The 23,952-nt window shown below is 45.4% G+C and overlaps 1 protein-coding gene across 4 annotated transcripts in view; it reads right to left on the bottom strand.

Annotated features, from left to right (window-relative positions):
• Nucleotides 1–23,952, bottom strand: part of TRAF2 (TNF receptor associated factor 2) — a 105,856-nt gene that overhangs the window by 63,046 nt on the left and 18,858 nt on the right. Inside the window, exon 1 of one of the 4 annotated variants that reach the window (XM_073556057.1) lies at nucleotides 22,633–22,672. The exons of the other annotated variants lie outside the window; for them this stretch is intronic. The gene's annotated coding sequence lies outside the window, so the exon portion shown is untranslated. Of the gene's footprint in view, nucleotides 1–22,632; nucleotides 22,673–23,952 lie in introns of those variants that run through there. 4 annotated transcript variants of the gene reach the window in all.

The raw sequence follows: 23,952 nt of genomic DNA, 5'->3' as shown, positions 1-23,952 counted from the left end.
CAAGTCAGCATCACCTGCAAGCCAGGGATCTTGTGAAGGTCGGCATCACTGCAAGCATGTGTTTACCGCCCTCAACCTGGAAAGAGCCGAGGTTACAATACTTCGTGTTGTACAAAAGGAAACCTACCCCAGAGAAATAGACAACCTCAACAAAGGACAACCCATTCCTGGAGGCAGCGTGCTAAAGAAGCTCGATCCAATTGTTGACCAAGACGGGCTGCTGAGAGTAGTTGGCCGTCTTCAAGAAGCCGAGATAGAAGTTTCAGAGACCCTGTAATAATCCCTGAAAGTCATCACGTCACAATTCTGCTCATTCAGCATCATCATGACAGTGAGACACCAAGGCCGTTTGTTTGCCGAAGGGAGTCTGCGGGCGGCTGGACTATGGATAGTCGGTGCAAAGAGAAGTGTGAGCAAACTCATCTTTAACTGTGTTACGTGTCCAAACTCCGCAAATATTGGACAAGATGTATTCGATCCTTGGTCCGTGGCTACTCGACGCACTAGGAAGATCTATATTGAAGGAAAGTGTTGTGCAGTTCTAGTCACTTGCCTGCCCATCAGAGCTGTTCATATCGAAGTTATCGAATCTATGGACACTTCAAGTTTCATAAATGCGTTTCAACGCTTCACTGCAATCAGCGGCCCTGTGAAACATATTCGCTCTGATAGAGGTACGAATTTCATTGGAGCAGCAAGAGAACTCCAAATCCCTTCCAATTTAGACATCGCTAATGTTGAAAGGTACCTAGGCGAGCAAGGATGCACCTGGACTTTCAATCCACCACACTCTTCGCACATGGGAGGTGCCTGGGAGAGAATGATAGGCATAGCACGCAAGATACTAGACTATCTTCTTGCAAACGAACATCAGGCTCACACTTGAGAGTTTAACTACGTTCTTGGCCGAGGTATTAGCTATCATGAACGCCAGGCCACTGACAGCACTTTCCAGCGATTCCGGAGACCCGACAGTCCTTACTCCTGCAATGATACTCACGCAGAAAACCTGTGTCCTGAGAGCCCCACTCAGAGAATTCAACGATAAAGACCTCTACAGACGACAATGGAGGCAAGTACAAAGCGCGTCCAATGTCTTCCAATGACAGATGGAAGAAGCAATATCTCTCCACTCAGCAAACCAGGACAAAGTGGCAAAAAGACCACCCAAACATCCAACCAGGCAATGTTGTACTTGTCAAAGACAGTCAGTCACATCGAAACAAGTGGCCACTCGGCCTAGTCACCAAGCCTCTTCCCAGCAAGGATGGGAAAGTACGCAAAGTAGAGGTCTAAGTGTGCAAACTTGGGAAGAACAAATTGTTCATCAGGCCAGTTACTGAACTTGTACTGTTATTGTCCCCAAAAGACCCAAATAGTGGCATCCGTTGATGCCAAGCGGGGAGTGTTCTGCCCATTCATGAGCAGCAAGAAATTTTTTTAAGCGCTGTTCCAGCTATGACCATTAGATGTCATAGTTGCCCTTCTCTTTTTGTGTTCATAGGTTTAGAATCCTTTCCCTTTAGTAGTTGTTCTGTTTAGAACCGCCCCTTCAGGTTTCCCAGGCTTGAAGCTTGTAGCCATTTTCTCTTGGATCTCTGAGCTACTCACGTTTCCTGCTCTATGCAAAAATTGCTGCTTCTGGCAAGCGGATTCCGGTGAGTGTTTAATGCAGTTATGTGTTGTGCTATGTATCTGTGTTAACTAGCCATAATGCAGTCCCCATGATATGTGCAATGTATTTCCAGCTCCTTGTAATGCCTTTGCACTCCATGTTAGACAGATGCACCCCTGTTCAGATAGTGCAATGCTGGCAGCCTTAAGTTACTTAGATATCTCTCTTCCCTGCATTGTGTGTTGTATTACTCAACTTCTGTAATAATGCCTGCTACTGTTATAATAGCACCCTGTATTATTGCCGTTTTGTTATCTGCCAGTACCGATGTATTGTACTGTTTCATTATAGTTTTTACCCGATCTCATCCACAATTGTGTTCACCAATCTCCTCCACTATATCATCCGTTATCATCTACCATTGTTGTTCACATCATCTCAAAAATAGACTTAGGCACCCATACAGTCTTTTAACTGGGAGTGGATGAAGGGTTTAGCCATATGCTGGAATTCACACAGCGTCATATGTGGAAGGAGGCAGAACACTGGCCTATCGCCTCACCTCACTTATCTAACTAATCTCATCCCTCGCAGCATCTGTTTACACACCCTCCATGCACTTACTAGCCCTTTGTGTCTGTACTGTACACACATTGGCTGGTGAACGGTTCCTGCAGCTTATGTGAATACCCAATTTATTGTATTGATGGCTGGACCATACAATACAAGCACTTTTTACCATATAACTATCGAGTCTCCTCTATTTCCTCATAGATCGTAATCTTGTGAGCAGTGCTCTCTTTCCCCTAGGTGTCTCTTCAATGTTTACTCTTTAATATCTGGCTTTATAGAAATAAAAATTATTAATGAAAGGTGAGTGACGGTCATCGTTGTTTACAGAAAACAAGATTAGGAGTCCAACAAGCTGGCTGTGACTGCTAAATTACACGTCTCATCAAGTGGGAGGCAGACAGGACCGACTGAGGCTAGTATTCCTACAGCACGCACCACAGGTTACATGGATGCAACACGGTTTTTGTACATTAATCTTAGGAAAAGAAACAAATATTAGGCTATGTGCACACGTATGCCAAAAATAATTTTTTTTACCGCAAAGCGTTTTTTCGCGGTAAAAAACGTATACATCTGCACAAAAATTGCGGAATTCATTTTAAATGAATGGTAAGCTTTTTTTTAAGCGTTTCTGACGCGGTTTATTTGGTAAAACCACGAAAAAAACGCTACGTGTGAACACAGCCTTACAGTGTGTGGAGGGGATTTTCCACCTTCCTGACAGAGCTCCATTTCCCATATCTGATAGCTGTAACTTTACATGTACGAAGTGTGCTATGTCCAATCCCAGTTATATATATTTTTCAGGGGGGGGGGCTTACTGGTCAGAAAAGTCATCTAAAAAGACCCAATTTTAACTCCTTCCCCCCAAAAGTATTTGAAACTTCTGAAAAGGTTCACAAGAATTAAAATAAGGGGGGCGTGGCTATGCCTTGAACGGGAGAGGACGCTGGTACAAAGAGCTCCTCACCATCTTGTAAGATCCTGACCGCTGGACCTCTTCCTGACAGCGCACTCACGGCTACCTGGACCCCCTGTGGCAGGTTGGAAGAGGGCTTCTGGGAGCGGGCGGCAGGAGAGCTAGAAGCGGGCGGCTGGTCTTCCCACGAGGCGGCGGCCATCTTGGGTGCGCGGCTCAGCTGCTGAGAGCTGCAGCGCCGACCTCCATTGCTGCACCGCCGCCGGGCAGTGAAGAAAACCGGCTGGCAATCTGAGGGGACGCGCGGTGAGTGCCCTGGAAAAATGGGCCCTGCGTGATATCCCTCTTCATTTATTGGCAGCCGGTTGGCGCCATTACCAGGGGAGGCTCTGTGCGCCCTTCCCCACTGCAGCTGCCTCTGCGGGGTTCCTCCGCCCTCCCCGGGTCATTCAGATCTGGACAGTACCTGGCTACCATCCTTGTAATCCCTCTGGCATCCCTCGGTGGTCTAATCCGCAATTAACTGTTGCCAGCCCCGCTGCGATTCCCATCTGTAGTGGGCAATACCTGGATTACACGTTTTAATTGTCCCGCTAAACCGCACTGCAGACAATCATGAGCTGACTTAAAGGGTCGGGAGTGGCGGAAAAACTGAAGGAATTTGCTAGAGCTGACCCCGCTGAAAGTGCACAACATAATAGGAGCACATCCTCTCAAGCTCAGCGCAAAAATCGCCATTCTGGGGGTGAGGAGGAGATGGAACAGGAGGAATTGACCCTTAAACAAGCATCGGAGCAGTTGATGCAGGCTCTCATTGACCAGGACATCCCTGACGGAGAAAATTGAGGCTGTTCATACGGAGGTGGGGAGACTCCGTCAGGATATGCAGGCTATGAGGGGACGTATTACGGAGGTGGAGACAAGAGTGTCCAAGATGGAAGATACCATTACACCCATGGAGGATAAATTAACGAAGGTGGCGGGCTCCATTAATGCTTGGAAGCAGAAGGCGGATGATTTGGAAAATAGAATGCGCCGGAATAATATCCGTATTGTTGGACTGCTTGAGCGCTCGGAAGGTCAGCATCCTGAGCAGTTTCTGGAAGATTGGCTTAAGAACTCCTTGGGGGATGAATTCTCCTCAATGTTCGCTGTTGAACGAGCTCACAGGGTCCCCACAAGACCCCTGCCTCCGGGGGCTCCGCCTTGGCCATTCCTGGCACGCCTACTCAATTGCAAAGACAGAGATACCATTCTGCGTCTCGCATGCCTGAAAAGTCCTATCAAGTTCAACAATGCTGTCGTTTCCATCTTTCCGGATTTCTCCATGGAACTGCAGAAGCAACGGGCACAATTCTTCGAGGTCAAGAAGCGGCTCAGGGACAGGAACATTATATATTCGATGATATATCCGGCCCGGCTCCGGATTGCCCATGAAGGCTCCTCCGTATTTTTTACAGATCCGGCGGAGGCAACTGAATGGCTACGATCCCATAGGGGATCCCCTGCGAAAGATTCCTAATGTGGCGGCTGTTACCTTGGATCCTCTCAATTAACGGTCTAATTGGAGCTCTCTCGGCGAGTTCCCAGATGCCAGCTATACCGGACGCTGTATACAGTGATGGTATCCCCTTGTTTATCTTTTGATGGGGGCGTAAGACTGTACGCCTATGTTACTAGGCTCCTGTTTTGCCTTTTCATTTTCAAAAGTTTTAATTTTTATAATTGTTTAGATAGAGGCCGCAGCCGATGTCAAATTCTGCTATCTGTGTGGGTTCTCTGCACCTGGTTCAGGCATCATCATGCATTATATCCAGATAGACGAGAATGGGTTCTGAGCTGATTTGTATGACCTGGAATGTAAGAGGCATAAAAACCCCTAAAAAAAAAATTAAAGTGTTCTCCCAAATTAGACATTACCATCCTCACGTTGTGGCTCTGGTGGAGACGCATTTGACCAGAGATACGGTTCGGTGGGTACAGAAACCGTGGGTGCAATGGTTTATACATGCTTTTCACACCAGCTACTCAAGGGGAGTTTCACTATTGGTTCATAAGGATGTTCGGTGGGAGGTTAGGGAGGCCCGGAAAGACCCCGAGGGTCGATTTGTGTTTGTGCACGCGATGATTAATTCTCAGAAATATGTCATCCTTTGTATTTATAATCCCCCTCCGGCCAATATATCAATTATTCAGAAGGCATTGAGCTTTGCTTTGAATTACCCGGACGCATGTCATCTGTATGGGATATTTCAATTTAGTCATGAATAGCCATTTGGATAAATTGACACTGGGTGATGGAATACAGGGTGGGGTCCCCCCCTCCGACCACATCCCAACTGTCTCAATTCATGACGGGTAGTGGGTGGCTAGATCAAGGGAGTATACTTGTCATTCCTCCACTAAGTGCTCTCTGTCTTGTATAGACTACATTTTTGGGTCTAGTGGTCTGGTGGCATGGGTGGATGATATTAAACATGGAAGTAGAGGAATTTCGGATCATAGTCCAGTTATTCTCAAGCTTAAATTTGGGCCATTGACTAATAGGATAACATGGAAGTTTAACCCCTTTTGGCTGAAGTTGATAACATCCCCTGATAGAACGATAGATCAATTACGTTGCTTCGTCTCATCCCACCCCGAACCCCGAAATATCAATGTATTCTGGGATGCTCTTAAAGCTTATTTACGAGGTTGCTTATCCTCTACAATTTCTCATATTAAGCGAGTGACATCGAAAGAAGATGGCGAGATGGAGCGACGTCTGAAAGATTCGGAGGCAGCCTATATATTGGATCAAACTAACAGTAACAGGGTAGAATGGCTGACCGCTCAAAGGCTATATGCTCAATACTCTGACACTAAAACGAAACGTAAATTATTCTTTGCCCGTCAGTCTTATTTTGAAATGGGGAATCAGGCGAGTAAATTTCTGGCATACTTAGTACGACAGCATAATGCTAATACAATTCTACAGGTTCGTGACTCAGATGGTACTGTGGTTTCCTCAACTGAAGAGATACTAAAATGTTTTTCTGACTATTATGGTTCATTGTACAATTCTAAGACTGATGGGGATGGCCTGGAGTGTTTAAATTATTTGTTAGATATAGAATTTCCTAAGCTAAGTCCTTCCCAACGGGCCTTAAGTCCTTCCCAATGGGCCTTTATGGATGCACAGTTTACTCTGGAGGAGGTAGAGGATGCCATCAAAGACATGGCCTCCGGGAAGGCCCCTGGGCCGGATGGATTTCCTGTGGAACTATATAGGAAATATCAGGATATACTGGCACCCCTTTTGTTGATAGTGTTTCGTGGGATTTGGGAGGGGGGATGCATGCCGGAGTCCTTTTATGAGGCCAATATAATAATTCTTAAAAAGGAGGGGAAGGATCCTCTAGACTGTGGATCTTATAGGCCTATATCATTAGTTAATGTGGATTATAAAATTTTTACAAAAATTTTAGCCAAAAGAATAAATTCAATCATATTAGATCTTGTACACCCTGATCAGACGGGTTTTATGCTGGGTAAGAGTACTTCCATAAATATCAGACGAGTCCAGTCAGTGGTCCAATATAGCTCTCTGGTACCGGATAATGAATGGGCATTGGCATCGCTGGATGCGGCCAAGGCCTTTGACTCGCTTGAATGGCCTTTTCTCCGTGCATGTTTACAGAGGTATGGATTTGGTGAAAGATTCCAAAAATGGGTTAATGTTATATACATGAAGCCCAAGGCCCGGGTTATTGTAAATAACTCCATATCTGAGCCATTCTCATTACATAGGGGAACTTGTCAGGGGTGTCCCCTTTCCCCGGCCCTTTTTGCTCTTGCTATTGAGGCGCTGGCAATACGTATAAGATCCTCCCCTAATATTGCTGGTATAGAAATAGCGGATCGGATAGATACCATAGGCCTATATGCTGACGATATGGTGATATTTATGGACAAAGCGGAAGAGACCCTGGCAAGAGTGATCACTACCATAAATAATTTCAGTAAATATTCTGGCCTATACATAAATTGGGAGAAATCTGCTTTGATGCCTCTTTCCCACACTCCAATGCCACGACTTGAGACTCTCTCCTTACTGCCCATTGTAACTAGTTTTAAATATTTGGGTGTTCATATCTCTCAGGGTGGTAAATTTGATCTGCAACTCAATATACAACCATTGCTGGAGATGGTCAGGAGTAAATTCGCAATCTGGGGCAAACTTCCACTGTCTGTAGCCGGACGTATTAATTAAAATGATATTACTCCCCAAGCTTAGCTACTTTCTTCAGCATAGTGCGGTGGTGGTACCAAAATCCTTTTTTGCTAATTTAAATTCACAAACCACATCCTTTATTTGGGGGAAAGCCAGGCCTAAACTTAAATTAACCACTCTACAGAGGCCCAAGAAAGGAGGAGGGGCAGCGTTACCCGATTTCTTTTTATATTATTTGGCTGGGCAGGCCAAGGCCATGAGTACATGGATGCTTGGAGGCCAGCTTCCGAATTCTGAGAACCATCTACTTCACGCTGCAGGGATAGGCTGCCCACTGGGTTTTTTGGAAATGAGGAAAATAAATGTCTCGAAACTGTTACCCCTGCTTCGTCTGGCACGATGGATATGGAGACAGATCAAGGGGGTGGTTAGATTTGGGGATGTTATAGCTGAAATGCCCCTATGGAATAATGACTATTTCCCGGTGCTACTTAAACATCCATCCGCTGAGTTTTGGGCTCAATACAGTGTCTCGACGATAGGTGATCTATATGATCATTGAACATTGGTATCCTTTGAGCAATTACAAGTTAATCGTGGAGTCCCGAGATCCCAATTTTTTTGCTATTTACAGCTAAGATCAGCTTTTCAATCGCACATGAGATGTATGGGTATAGATAATGCCATTTCGTCTCTACCTCTGATAGGGATTCTTAAATCACAGGGCCCTCAAGGTCTCATCTCCTCTCTATATACATATATGCTGTCAGTGGGGACAGAAAATGCCTTAGACTCCGTTAAGAAGAAATGGGAGAAACTCATCCCGGGTACACTGGGTGAGGAATGGGAAGAAATCCTGGAGTCACCAATCTAGGTGTCTCCGTCTGCCAACAACAGGATGATACAACTGTACATTATTAATCATATTTGACTCCTATTCGACTCTTTAGGATGGGCCGGTACCCGTCATCGGAATGTTTAAGATGTCACTCAATAGATGCAGATTTTATCCATATGATCTGGTGCTGTCCTGTTGTTGCGCAATACTGGAGGGGGGGGGGTGACGTCTTTATTAACATCCTTGGTACAAACCCCAGTTCCCCTTGAACCACTGATTTGTCTGTTTGGAGTGTGGGATGAGGAGGCCTGGGGTCATTATGTGGGGATTTTTCTACGGGAAACACTGTTCATGGCGCGGAAGATACTAGCATTACGGTGGATGGGGAATTCACCCCCTTCTCTTGGGTCCTGGATCACTCTGGTAAACTCGATTATCCCATATGAACGTACACTATCAGAATAGAGGGTGCCCAGGTAAATTCAAAAAGATTTGGGAGAGGTGGAATTCCTCTCACCTCACTTTGCAGGGCGGGGAAGTCGCACAGTAAACCGTTTATTGTATAGAAGTAGGCTGCGGAACGGTTTACGTTTTGGTAGATGTAGGTAGGTTTAGAAGCTAGGCAGGTTTTTATTACTGGTACAATAACACTACTGTAATTCACTTGATTATGTCTGCTTTATTCACACACAATTGTTGCACATATTATGCTTCACGTCCTCATGTTACTTGAGCATATATAGAGCATATATATACACTATGTACCACGCTTAACATTTTGTACTAAATGTGTGTATTATATAACTGCTAATGGTTCAATAAGCGAATAAAAAAAAAAATTAAATAAGAAAAAATAAATACGCACTTCCACAACACACACACTTAAAATGTTGCTTTGACCTCAATTTTTTTTTATTTTCACAAGGGAAAATAGCAGAGAATGGACCCCAATATTTATAGCGCACTTTCTCCCATATGGAGTACATACACCAGTTACAGAGTTTAAACGAAAACAGCTTTAAAACTCACGCAATGACTGCATTTTGGGAATTACACCCCCTCTTATGAAATGTATCTAATATATTTTCTCTACTGGTGTTTGTTACAATGATAAATTTACCTCCAAATTTTTCATTTCTATTATGGCTGATAAGAAAACAAGTACACCACAAATTACACCATTTCTCCCAAGTACGACTTAAATGTGGTCATACACGACTGTGTGGGCACATGGCACAGCACAGTAGGGAAAGAGCACCCGCAAACTTTGAGAAAAATATGCCCTCTAAAAGCCAGAGACTGACTTAAGGTGTCAGCACAGCAGAAATTCCCAAAAAGTGATACCATTATGGAAATTACACGCCACAGCGAATTCTTCTACTGGTGTTATGACTATTTGGACCATTGTGACATTTTCCAGAAATAAGCACTCAGTTGGCGTCGTAGAGTGAAAATTACACATACCCTGTATATTATTAAAGGGGTTGTCCAGGATTTAACAACTGATGACCTATTTGTAGGATAAAGAGATATTCATGTGCTCATCAAGTGTATGTTCCTCCTTCATCTAAAAGTGCTTGGAAGTCTCACAGGCCTTGAGAAAGACTACATACTCGTACAAGAGAGAAGCCCAGAACTTCCCCAAAACCATCATGTTTTATTCAAAAGAAATTTTCAAACATGTACATCCTTCAAGATACAAAAAATGTATCTGTGCGATGCGTTTTGAACCCTGTCAGGTTCTGTGTCTCAGCATGGACAGGACCTGGATACATAAACCAAAGAGCCATGAAATCATTAAACACGTGATTGGCACTGTCTTAGGATACTTAGAACTTGAAGGGTATGTGCACACGATGAGTATTTAGATGTAGAAATTTCTGCACTATTTCTGCATCTCTTGGCAGGAAAAACAGAGGGAAAAACACCTTTTTAATGCGTTTTCTAGGAACAGGGCAGAGAAGTACGCCTGCGCAGAAGCACTATGGCCCTGGAGCGATGAAACAAGCAGGAAGGCGGCTTTGCAAGAAGATGGGAGGCGCCGGACCTGCGACACCCATCAGACCCAGACCACATCGGACTGCGCCCCCAGGTGAGTATAATAAAACTTGTTTTCTTCTCTTTCAGGTTAGATCAGGGGCTTATCTACAGCATTCTAGAATGCTGTAGATAAGCCTCGAAAGGCAGTGGACGCAGCTTGGACGCAGGTGAAAAAAGAGCTGACAGATTCCCTTTAATATCAGCTGTCTGCTTTACCTTTGCTGGTTATCAGGCTGGGAAGATACTTGGTTATTTTATTGGGCACTTCGCAGCCTAAAAATACAAGCCCGCAGCCTCCCCAGAAGTGGCGCATCACATTACATGCACCAATTTTGGCACTTCACCTTGACTCTTCCCAATTGCCCTGTTGCAGTGACAATGGGGCTTAGGGTTGATGTCTGCTGTGAATTGTCCAAGAACACAGCTGGCATCCAGCCCCCAATGGAGAGAATCTCTTCTGAATAAATGAATGAACACAAAGTTAACAAATTATCGTTCTCTAAAAGTGGAAATAAAACAAGGTGAAATGGCTAGAAATGAATGAAGATGAAAACAAACCTCATATTAGACCAAAAAGTCCAAAGGTCATGGGGAGAGACATCTTTAGATGCCTGTTGTGATCATATGTTCGATGCCTCTCAGGGTTTCTGTATTGAGATCACCAGTTGTATCCAACTGTAAGAGAACCTGTTGGGGTTTGAAACGCGTCACAAGGATGCCATTTTGCATCTTGCAGGATTTTGATGAAAATTAATTTTGAATAAAACGGGAACATTTTATGGAAGTGCTGTACTATTTCTCTTTTATGCACAGGGCATTTTATCAATATGATATTGGTGTCGGTTTGACCCCCCAACTGAGAGCTGCACTGGCAGAGGCCAGAACTAAGTGATGTACAGGGGAAACACAACATCTAATATATAAGCTTAATGGTAGCAGCCGGGTACTGTAGTACATTCAATTGGAGAAAGCGGGCAGTAAATCAGTGCACAGGCTGCAGTGTTTCCCTATACATCGCTTAGTTCCAGTTATCACCAGAGCAGTTTTCAGCTTATTGGTTTAGGTGTTAGACCAACACTGATCTCATATTTCCTGGATAACCCCGTTAGCTGGGTTGTCCCTATGTGGCCATGTCATACATGGATTGGTGGCCATTTGGCTTTGAAAGCGTGGATTTTATTTGATTCCTATTTTGAGCCATGTCGCTTTTCCACAGTGTCTGAGCTACCTATTTTTCCCCTGTCAGATGAGAGAGCCGAGCGGTGACGGAGCTGACTGTGAGGGTATGTTCACGCGTTGTGTTTTTTAATGCAAATTCTAGCTACGTTTTGCAGTACCAGCTAGGACTATGAGATTTTAGAAATCTCAAGCACACAACTTGTTTTTGTCCTCAGTATATTGTGCAAAATCTTGGGTTTTGCAGAATGGAGCATGTCACTTCTTTCAGTGTTTTTCATCCATTAAAAGTAATGGGTGGTGAAAAAATGCAGGTATCAGGTTTTGCAGCGGTTTTTGTGTCAAAATCTTATGAAATAGGATCAGATTTTGTTTTTTGGCACTAAACGTCAACAGCATGCACAAGAGAGAAATGTAGCAAGACAAATGCAACAAAAACCAAGCAAAACCTGTTTTTTTTGCAGCAAGTTTTACTGCCAAGAGAGCAGGTTTTGCTGCAGAAAAAAGCGCAGCAAAAACACGTGTGAACATAGCCTGAGGGACCATCCTGTTTAAAAATGCTTAAATTGCGTTTATGGTATTTGCAAAAAGAAATAAAAAAAACAACACCTCACAAATAGGTTTGAGACTTAAGACTGGGAGATCATGCCAATTTCTAGGATAAGGGAGAAAAAAAAAAAAACACGCTAATGATGCGCACACTTAAACTTAAAACATTAAAATGTATAAAATATCAAAATATCAATGAATCAATGTAAACCGAACACAGTGTGCAGACATGGACCAATGAGACATACCAAAAGATTCATATCACAGCATAACATACAATCTTTTATTATTGCTAGCAATGGTACATAATGTAATGTAAGCCATGCATAAATGCATATAAAGGACGCCATATAATACCCCAGCAATCCTGAGGGATGAAAAATTAGTACAGTGCCTTGTGAAAGTATTCGGCCCCCTGGAACTTTTCAAACTTTTCCCACATATCAGGCTTCAAACAAAGATACCAAATGTAAATTTTTGGTGAAGAATCAACAAGTGGGACACAATTTTGAAGTTGAATGAAATTTATTGGTTATTATAAATTTTTGTGGAAATTCAAAAACTGGAAAGTGGGGCGTGCAATATTATTCGGCCCCTTTACTTAATACTTTGTTGCGCCACCTTTTGCTGTGATTACTGCTGCAAGTCGCTTGGGGTATGTCTCTATCAGTTTTGTACATCGAGAGACTGAAATTCTTGCCCATTCTTCCTTGGCAAACAGCTCGAGCTCAGTGAGGTTTGATGGAGATCGTTTGTGAACAGCGGTTTTCAGCTCTTTCCACAGATTCTCGATTGGATTCAGGTCTGGACTTTGACTTGGCCATTCTATCACCTGGATACGTTTATTTGTGACCCATTCCATTGTAGATTTTGCTTTATGTTTGGGATCATTGTCTTGTTGGAAGACAAATCTCCATCCCAGTCTCAAGTCTTTTGCAGACTCCAACAGGTTTTCTTCAAGAATGGTCCTGTATTTGGCTCCATTCATCTTCCCATCAATTTTAACCATCTTCCCTGTCCCTGCTGAAGAAAAGCAGGCCCAAACCATGATGCTGCCACCACCATGTTTGACAGTGGGGATGTTGGGTTCAGGGTGATGTTGCCTTTACGCCAAACATATCGTTTGGTATTGTTGCCAAAAAATTCGATTTTGGTTTCATCGGACCAGAGCACCTTCTTCCACATGTTTGGTGTGTCTCCCAGGTGGCTTGTTGCAAACTTTAAACACTTTTTATGGATATCTTTGAGAAATGGCTTTCTTCTTGCCACTCTTCCATAAAGGCCAGATTTGTGCAGTGTATCACTGATTGTTATCCTATGGACAGACTGTCCCACCTCAGCTGTAGATCTCTGCAGTTCATCCAGAGTTATCATGGGCCTCTTGGCTGCATCTCTGATCAGTCTTCTCCTTGTTTGAGATGAAAGTTTAGAGGGACAGCCGGGTCTTGGTAGATTTGCAGTGGTATGATACTCCTTCCATTTCAATACGATCTCTTGCACAGTGCTCCTTGGGATGTTTAAAGTTTTGGAAATCACTTTATATCCAAATCCGGCTTTAAACTTCTCCACAACAGTATCATGGACCTTCCTGTTGTGGTCCTTGGTCTTCATGATGCTCTCTGTGCATCAAACAGAACCCTGAGACTATCACAGAGCAGGTGCATTTATATGGAGACTTGGTTGCACACAGGTGGATTATATTTATCATCATTAGTCATTTAGGACAACATTGGATCATTCAGAGATCCACAATGAACTTCTGGAGTGAGTTTGCTTCACTGAAAGTAAAGGGGCCGAATAATATTGCACGCCCCACTTTTCAGTTTTTGCATTTCCACAAAAATTTAAAATAAGCAATAAATTTCATTCAACTTCACAATTGTGTCCCACTTGTTGTTGATTCTTCACCAAAAATTTACATTTGGTATCTTTATGTTTGAAGCATGATATGTGGAAAAGGTTGAAAAGTTCCAGGGGGCCGAATACTTTCGCAACGCACTGTATGTTAAATCCCCCACCAGCATGAAAAGCGCCCTGGAGATGAGCTCCAGAGGGATTGGAGTATGCTATAAAGTGCAATGTGTAAAACAGTATGATAAAGTCCCATTGTCCTATGTCTGCACCTGTGTGCACTTTAGGTTGTTTCATTGATATTTTAATATTTGAACACCAATAAAAGTAGTTTTACCTTTAGGTGTGCGCCTCATTCTGTATTTCTGCGTTCTCCCTTTTGCTGTATGTTGTTTGATACACGATGCAGCACCCTGTTGTGGTCACCTAGGCTGTGCACCCATTGTTGCATGTTCTGACATGATGCCAACGTCTAGCATGTGTTGAGAAATAATCGCATGGCAGCCGAATGTCTGTACACACAAACATCTGCAGGCACATGACAGCGCAGTCTGCACTGAACGATCATGGAGCGCGCCACATCAGGGCTACAATTTACTGCAGATGTACTCCGCTATGTTGGGTCCCTTTCTGAGTAACGGTGTGTTCACTCTGACAGAACCTGCACTGATCAACAATATAAACAAATCAAATGGCGCTAATTTAATGGGGTTGTTTTGCTTCACCAATTATTCCCCCAAAGGTTCAGGGACGGAAAGCAAAATGAGTTCTTATCCTCTCTGCTTCTCACCACTGCTCTGGTCAGCTGCAATGATGATGTTACATTGACAGCGCTGCAGCCAATGTCAGATCTCAGCGGTCCTGCTGATGTGGAGCCGCTGAACTTCGGAACCTTTTAAGCAGAACAACCCCTTTAAGGCCCTTTTAACATGGGGCTGATGCAAACGGAGGATCCAGTGATAGTTAATGATTATTCAGTCCCTCTGCAGAATGTATACTGGAGACACTGGGGAATGTGAGATTTACAGCGATGGTTTTACTGATAGAAGTTAGGAATTCTCATAACAGAAGACAAACCACAGGGATTTAAGGGTACGTGCACATGTTTTGGTTTCAAAAAGTTCTGCATCATTTTGCAGGAAAAAAGCAGCGGAAAATAGATGTATTTTGCTGCAGATTTTTCCCCACTCATTAAAAAACACAAAGAATTGACATGCTGCAGAATTATGTAAATCTGCAAGAAAAAAAAGCAATGTACACATGATACTACAGAACTCTCATTCACTTTTCTGGCATCAGGAAACCCTTTCAGGATTTGTGACACAGATGCAATGTCTGCACACAGCCCACAGGAGCAGAACTTCCTCTCACAGGGAATCCCCAGGAATTTCGCACACTAAGTACACAGGTGTCTGGTTAAGATCTTGGAAATAACCAGTGTGAAGCTGGATATATGGTCCCTCTCCAATCTAGTGCTGAACACGAGTGAAGAGAATGGGCATCCTCTGAGGCATTCCGGGCATCCTGTGAGGCATCCATGTACAAGTCATCAGGATGTAACTCTGACCACATCCTTCCACTTCATCTCAGGCAGACAGAAAGTGTTGCAAAGTTGGACTAAACTGCTGGGAAGAAGGAAGAAACGGTCCAAAAATACATATTGACTGCCTCTAGGTCTTCAATATGAAGTCTGTTGGGGGTCCGACACCCCAACTGGTCAGTCAACTGCTGCCTATACAGTGGTTGTCAGACATAAACAATGTACAGGGCACAGCACCCCAGCTCCGAAATTTGATCGCCGCTGACAAGTACTACTCCTCATCTCCAATTCAAGTGAATGGGGGGTGGCCACTAAACAATGTACAGGGTCACTGTGTGCCACTCAGTAAGATAAGACATCAACATACATGTCCCAGACAGCCCTATAAAGTGCAGGGTAACATGTCCTCAGAAGCTCCCGCCTGATCCAGCATAGCACATGTCACATGTATAGACAGTTCTACATATCCATGGAAATAACTTACTTACAATAAGACAATTCCTGTAGGTTTCAAGCCCAAATGAAAGTGCATAGTCAGTCACATCTGCTGAAGAAGTGAAAGTGAAAGCTTCTGACACAAAGCGACCAACCAGGCGCTGACACGGGGCTAGCCTTATTTATGGCTGCTTCCCAGACCCTTGCTCCAGGTCACCCAGAAGTTACCACTCTCCATGACCAGGCATCCTGGTTCCCGGAGACAGGAGAGTCTCAGGCTATGTTCACACACAGTCAAAACCTGCTATCTTGGCAGTAAAAATACTGCAATCAAAAATGCACATTTTGCGGCATATTTTTTCTTAGTCTTTCTTTGGGTGCAGATAACGTGCTCTTTGTCTACAGTGCACATTTAATAAAGTTAGTTTTATTCACAAAAAATAAATGCTGCAAAAACACTGAAAGAATTGACACGCAGTTCTGAAATTCAGTCAGGAAAAAATAATCATGTGCAGGAGATTTCCGAAATCTCAGATTTTGCTGGTACTCTAAAAAACAGGTTTAAATTTTCATAAAAAATGCATATGAACATAGCCTTACACGTTCTTCACCACCTGACAGTGCCCATGTTATATGTTTAACTCCTTCATGACATCCGCTGTACATGTTCGGCGCAAGTCAAACAGGTGTATACTGCGGGCTCACAGGGTGAGTACACCCCATACCGGCGGGTCATGGCTTTGTATTACAGCCAGGACGTGCCCCAAATGATTGTTAGCCCATTAAATGCAGCTGTCAGTCTGACAGTGATATTTAACACACGCAGGCATGGGTGAGTATCATTCCATGAGCCCATCGGTGCATCCGTGATGTGATCGCTGGTAGCCAATGGGTTGCTATGGCTGCTGGGAATGAGCTGATGACCCCTGGTGTTTGTCATTACAGAGCTCCTTTGTAACCCTACCTGTGGCCGAGCTTCAAAGGAGACCGTGATTTTTGCCATGTGCAGAGATATTGTCGCAGCGCTGCATATCACACAAGCGATTAGACGATCGCAGCTTCAAGTCCTCTAAGGGGACTAACAATAACAGTGAAAGGCAAAGAAGTTCAAATCACTAACCCTTTTGTCCCATTAAACGTAAAGATATTAAAATAAAATGAATATGTGGTATTGCCAGGTTCAGAAAAGTCCTATCAAACTTTAAAAATAATTAATCCAATCAGTAAACATCGTAAACAAAAAAAAACAAAAATCAAGATTTACATTTTTTTGGTTGCTGCAATTCCACAAAAAATGCTGTAACAAGTGATCAAACATCACATCTATCCCAAAATGGCATCAATAAAAATGTTGCCTTGTCTCGCAAAAAATACGCCATCACACAACTCCAAGAACCCTTAACTCCATCAACCCTCAACAGAAGGTGAAGGATCGTTCTGACAGAATGACTGCTCTACTCAGGCCTGATAGGATAACTCTACTTACAGGATCCAATTGTAGAAGAGTAGATATCACACACGGTATAGGGGTTTTTTTTTCTACAAACTATTGCAAGAAATTGTCTGCCACGCTATTCAATACGACACAAAATAAGACCTCTGCCGACGAATGCTTTTAATTGAAGTGCTAGTAACATATCTGGCATAAAAGTGACTGCACTCAGCCAAGCAGTGGGATAGTGGGCTACAGGGCAATACCATGCAGTGAGCTCTCTGCACTGACCTGACCCGCAGTGGGAAAGTGGATTACAGGGCAATAGCATGCAGTGCGCTCTCTGCACTGACCTGACCCGCAGTGGGAAAGTGGATTACAGGGCAATACCATGCAGTGAGCTCTCTGCACTGACCTGACCCACAGTGTGAAAGTGGATTACAGGGCAAAAGCATGCAGTGCGCTCTCTGCACTGACCTGACCCGCAGTGTGAAAGTGGATTACAGGGCAAAAGCATGCAGTGCGCTCTCTGCACTGACCTGACCCGCAGTGGGAAAGTGGATTACAGGGCAATAGCATGCAGTGCGCTCTCTGCACTGACCTGACCCGCAGTGGGAAAGTGGATTACAGGGCAATAGCATGCAGTGCACTCTCTGCACTGACCAGACCCGCAGTGGGAAAGTGGATTACAGGGCAATAGCATGCAGTGCGCTCTCTGCACTGACCTGACCCGAGCAGTAGGAAAGTGGGTTACAGTGCAATACCATGCAGTGAGCTCTCTACACTGACCTGACCCGAGCAGTTGGAACGTTGGAAAGTGGGTTACAGTGCAATAGCATGCAGTACGCTCACTGCACTGACCTGAGCAGTGGGAAAATGGGTTACAGTGCAATAGCATGCAGTGCGCTCTCTGCACTGACCCGAGCAGTAAGAAAGTGGGTTACAGTGCAATACCATGCAGTGATCTCTCTGCACTGACCCGAGCAGTGGGAAAGTGGGTTACAGTGCAATAGCATGCAGTGCGGTCTCTGCACTTACCAGACCAAAGCAGTGGGAAAGTGCATTACAGTGCAATAGCATGCAGAGCGCTCTCCGCACTGACCTGACCCGAGCAGTTGGAAAGTGGGTTACAGTTCACTAGTATGCAGTTTGCTCACTGACCTGACCAGTGTGAAAGTGGGTTACAGTGCAATATCATTTAGTGCGCTCTCTGCACTGACCTGACCCGCAGTGGGAAAGTGGGTTATAGTGCAATAGCATGCAGTGCGGTCTCTGTACTGACCAGACCAAAGCAGTGGGAAAGTGCATTACAGTGCAATAGCATGCAGTGCGCTCTCTGCACTGACCTAACCCGAACAGTGGGAAAGTGGGGTATAGTGCAATAGCATTCAGTGCGCTCTCTGCACTGCCCTGACCCGAGCAGTGGGAAAGTGGGTTACAGTGCAATAGCATGCAGTGTGCTCACTAACCTGATCAGTGGGAAAGTGGGTTACAATGCAATAGCATGCAGTACGCTCACTGCACTGACCTGAGCAGTGGGAAAATTGGTTACAGTGCAATAGCATGCAGTGCGTTCTCTGCACTGACCTGACCCGAGCAGTAAGAGAGTGGGTTACAGTGCAATACCATGCAGTGATCTCTCTGCACTGACCCGAGCAGTGGGAAAGTGGGTTACAGTGCAATAGCATGCAGAGCGCTCTCTGCACTGACCTGACCCGAGCAGTAAGAAAGTTGATTACAGTGCAATACCATGCAGTGATTTCTCTGCACTGACCCAAGCAGTGGGAAAGTGGGTTACAGTGCAATAGCATGCAGCGCGCTCTCTGCACTGACCTGAGCAGTGGGAAAGTGGGTTACAGTTCACGAGTATGCAATTTGCTCACTGACCTGACCTGACCCAAGCAGTAGGAAAGTGGGTTACAGTGCAATAGCATTCAGTACGCTCTCTTCACTGACCAGACCCGCAGTGGGAAAGTGGGTTATAGTGCAATAGCATGCAGTGCGGTCTCTGCACTGACCATACCAAAGCAGTGGGAAAGTGCATTACAGTGCAATAGCATGCAGAGCGCTGTCCGCACTGACCTGACCCGAGCAGTTGGAAAGTGGGTTACAGTTCACTAGTATGCAGTTTGCTCACTGACCTGACCTGAGCAGTGTGAAAGTGGGTTACAGTGCAATAGCATTCAGTGCGCTCTCTGCACTGACCTGACCCGCAGTGAGAAAGTGGGTTATAGTGCAATAGCATGCAGTGCGGTCTCTGTACTGACCAGACCAAAGCAGTGGGAAAGTGCATTACAGTGCAATAGCATGCAGAGCGCTCTCCGCACTGACCTGACCCGAGCAGTTGGAAAGTGGGTTACAGTTCACTAGTATGCAGTTTGCTCACTGACCTGACCTGAGCAGTGTGAAAGTGGGTTACAGTGCAATAGCATTCAGTGCGCTCTCTGCACTGACCTGACCCGAAGTGGGAAAGTGGGTTATAGTGCAATAGCATGCAGTGCGGTCTCTGCACTGACCAGACCAAAGCAGTGGGAAAGTGCATTACAGTGCAATAGCATGCAGAGCGCTCTCCGCACTGACCTGACCAGTTGGAAAGTGGGTTACAGTTCACTAGTATGCAGTTTGCTCACTGACCTGACCTGAGCAGTGTGAAAGTGGGTTACAGTGCAATAGCATGCAGAGCGCTCTCCGCACTGACCTGACCCGAGCAGTTGGAAAGTGGGTTACAGTTCACTAGTATGCAGTTTGCTCACTGACCTGACCTGAGCAGTGTGAAAGTGGGTTACAGTGCAATAGCATTCAGTGCGCTCTCTGCACTGACCTGACCCGCAGTGGGAAAGTGGGTTATAGTGCAATAGCATGCAGTGCGGTCTCTGCACTGACCAGACCAAAGCAGTGGTAAAGTGCATTACAGTGCAATAGCATGCAGTGCGCTCTCTGCACTGACCTAACCCGAGCAGTGGGAAAGTGGGGTATAGTGCAATAGCATGCAGTGAGGTCTCTGCTCTGACCTAACCCGAGCAGTGGGAAAGTGGGTTACCGTGCAATAGCATGCAGTGCGCACTCACTGCACTGACCTGACCCGAGCAGTGGGAAAGTGGGTTACAGTGCAATAGCATGCAGAGCGCTCTCTGCACTGACCTGAGCAGTGGGAAAGTGGGTTACAGTGCAATAATATGCAGTGTGCTCTCTGCACTGATCTGACCCGCAGTGGGAAAGTGGATTACAGTGCAATAGCATGCAGTGTGGTCACTAACCTGACCTGAGCAGTGGGAAAGTGGGTTACACTACAGTGCAATAGCAAGCAGTGCGCTCTCTGCACTGACCTGACCCAAGCAGTGGGAAAGTGGATTACAGAGCAATAGCATGCAGTGCGCTCTCTGCACTGACTCGAGCAGTGGGAAAGTGGGTTACAATTCACTAGAATGCAGTTTGCTCACTGACCTGACCTGAGCAGTGGGAAAGTGGGTTACAGTGCAATAGCATTCAGTGCGCTCTCTACACTGACCTGACCCGCAGTGGGAAAGTGGGTTCTAGTGCAATAATATGCAGTGTGCTCTCTGCACTGATCTGACCCGCAGTGGGAAAGTGGATTACAGTGCAATAGCATGCAGGGTGCTCACTGACCTGACCTGAGCAGTGGGAAAGTGGGTTACAGTGCAATGGCATGCAGTGCGCTCTCTGCACTGACCTGACCCGTGCAGTAAGAAAGTGTGTTACAGTGCAATACCATGCAGTGATCTCTCTGCACTGACCCGAGCAGTGGGAAAGTGGGTTACAGTGCAATAGCATGCAGAGCGCTCTCTGCATTGACCTGAGCAGTGGGAAAGTGGGTTACACTACAGTGCAATAGCAAGCAGTGCGCTCTCTGCACTGACCTGACCCAAGCAGTGGGAAAGTGGATTACAGAGCAATAGCATGCAGTGCGCTCTCTGCACTGACTCGAGCAGTGGGAAAGTGGGTTACAGTTCACTAGTATGCAGTTTGCTCACTGACCTGACCTGAGCAGTGGGAAAGTGGGTTACAGTGCAATAGCATTCAGTGCGCTCTCTACACTGACCTGACCCGCAGTGGGAAAGTGGGTTCTAGTGCAATAGCATGCAGTGCGGTCTCTGCACTGACCTGACCCGAGCAGTGGGAAACTGCGTTACACTGCAATAGCATGCAGTACGGTCACTTCAATGCGCCATGCCACACAGCTAGGTCAATCAATGTGTGGGTGAATGACCACCACATCAAATCCCTGTCAAGATGAAGATGGATAGTCACAAGCCATTAAAGAAGAACTGCTTATATTTTTGTACCTTTTGTACCAGGAGTGGTATAAGGTCACTCAAAAGCAGTGTGAAGACTGGTGGAAATCATGCAAAGACCATTGAAAGCTGTGATTAAAAATCATGGTTATTCCACAAGATATTGATTTCTGAACTCTTCCTGAGTTACAACATTAGTATTGTTGTTTCTATATGATTATGAACTTGTTTTCTTAGCATTATTTGAGGTCTGCAAGCACTGCATTTTTTTTGTTCTTTTGACCATTTCTCATTTTCTGAAAATAAATACAAGAGCTTGGAAATTCAAAGACATGTTGTCAGTAGTTTATAGAGTAAAAGAACAATTTACATTTTACTGAAAAATATACCTATAAAGAGAAAAATCAGACAAACTGAAAATTTTGCAGTGGTCTCTTAATGTTTGCCAGAGCTGTATACTGGATGAGCCCCACACAGCCTCCCTATATACAGCACAAGCCCCACACAGCCTCCCTATATACAGCACGAGCCCCACACAGCCTCCCCATATACTGCACAAGCCCCACACAGCCTCCCCATATACTGCACAAGCCCCACACAGCCTCACCATATAAAGCACAAGCCCCACAGAGCCTCCCCATATACTTCCCAAGCCCCAAAGAGCCTCCCAATGAGCCACACGAGGCCCCCATAACCTCTCCTTGTGCAGCACGATGCCCCCATAGGCTCCCCATGTGCAGCAAGACACCCCCATAGTCTCCCCTTGTGCAGAACTACACCCCCCAAAGCCTAATCTTGTGCACCACGACACCCACATAGCCTCCCATTGTTCAGCACTACACCCCCATAGCCTCCCATTGTGCAGCACGACACCCCATAGCCTCCCCATGTGCAGCACGAAACCCCCATAGCCTCTCCTTGTGCAACATGTCACCCACATAGCCTCTCCTTGTGCAGCATGTCACCCACATAGCCTCTCCTTGTGCACCACACCCCCCCATAGTCTCCCATTGTGCAGCACTACACCCCAATAGCCTCCCCATGTGCAGCACGACACCCCCATAGCCTCTCCTTGTGCAGCACGACACCCCCCATAGCCTCTCCTTGTGCAGCACGACACCCCCCATAGCCTCTCCTTGTGCAGCACGACACCCCCCATAGCCTCTCCTTGTGCAGCACAACACCCCCATAGCCTCACCTTTGATAGAACAGTGTGGAGGCTGCGGATGTTTCGCCCTGACACCTGGTAATGAAACGGAAATCCACTGGATAAAAGAGGAAGTTTCACAAGAGGATGTATACATTCAAATAATAATATTACCAGGAATGTTCTGACAGCTCAAAGTGTCATACAGGACAGGGTCACAATGCAGATATGTTTGCAAATTGGCTATCATGTCTGGCAAGGCTGCTATGCAGCTTCTACTCTCTTATCAGCAATTTCAATCCGAGGAGAGATTGACAGGTGAATATTCTTCCCTGTTACCAGTGATCATTTATTGGCATGTGAGTACACTAACTGTTTCCACCCAGCATCAAAGGATTAACCAGTCTCCATATTGAAAACATATGCACACTTGGCCAAACAGTGTGCCTGAGTGTGGAGGGTCAGTAGGAATAGAGACAACTATTAAATATCTGTGGTGACCTTAGCAGAATTCTACTATATAAAGCCTGCATCTTCCTTTGCTCATTAGTGCAACCCAATACCTCCCCCGGGTCAGCGTACAGTCACATAGATCAGCTGCAGCCCTGACCTCAAATCAGCACATCTACAGAAGGCAGATAGGACTGGATCTTGTTGTGCTTTCTGCTCACTGATCAGGATGACCGGTAATTACGGTTTGTTTTGTATCCAGGACAATGTTTGCACCGACAACAAGAAGATCGTCCCAGTCTATGGATCATTAAAAAGTAATGTTGAGTTAACACAGGGCCATATGTCTGGACTCATTAAAGTGTGGCTAAGCTGCAATATCGGTCTACAAAGGGAGCACCATTACTAGGAAAAACAAAGCAGACCCTTTATTCTGATTTTATACAAGCCCAACCTACATCCCATGATAGTCACACCAGCCTCCTTCCCTACAACATATCTGATGAGCATTACTAATGGTACTGTCACACTTAGCGATGTACCAGCGATCCCGACCAGCGATATGACGCGGTCAGGATCGCTGGTACATCACTAAGTGGTCGCTAGTGAGCTGCCACACAGGCAGATCTCACCAGCGACATCGCAGGGGTCGGGGGTCGCTACTTACCTGTCAGATGCGGCGATCCTGATGTCCTCCCGCCCGGCTCCACGCGTCGCTCGTCGTCACAGCAGGAAGCGCCGCAGGAAGCTGACGACGAGAAACAGTCCAGCCTGTTCTCGCGCGATCAGCGATAACCAGCGGGGGAGCCGGTCGTAGGCAAGTATCAGACATAGCGATATCGCTAGCAATATCGCTATAACGTCACTAGTTATAGCAATATTGCTAGCGATATCTCTTAGTGTGACATGCCCTTAACACAC

Source organism: Dendrobates tinctorius, unplaced genomic scaffold (assembly GCF_039654945.1).
Source record: "Dendrobates tinctorius isolate UK_male_01 unplaced genomic scaffold, ASM3965494v1 ptg000231l, whole genome shotgun sequence".
NCBI classification, from domain to species: domain Eukaryota; kingdom Metazoa; phylum Chordata; class Amphibia; order Anura; family Dendrobatidae; genus Dendrobates; species Dendrobates tinctorius.
The sequence above is the reverse complement of the archived record's forward strand: the minus strand, read 5'-3'. Positions and strand labels throughout refer to the sequence as shown.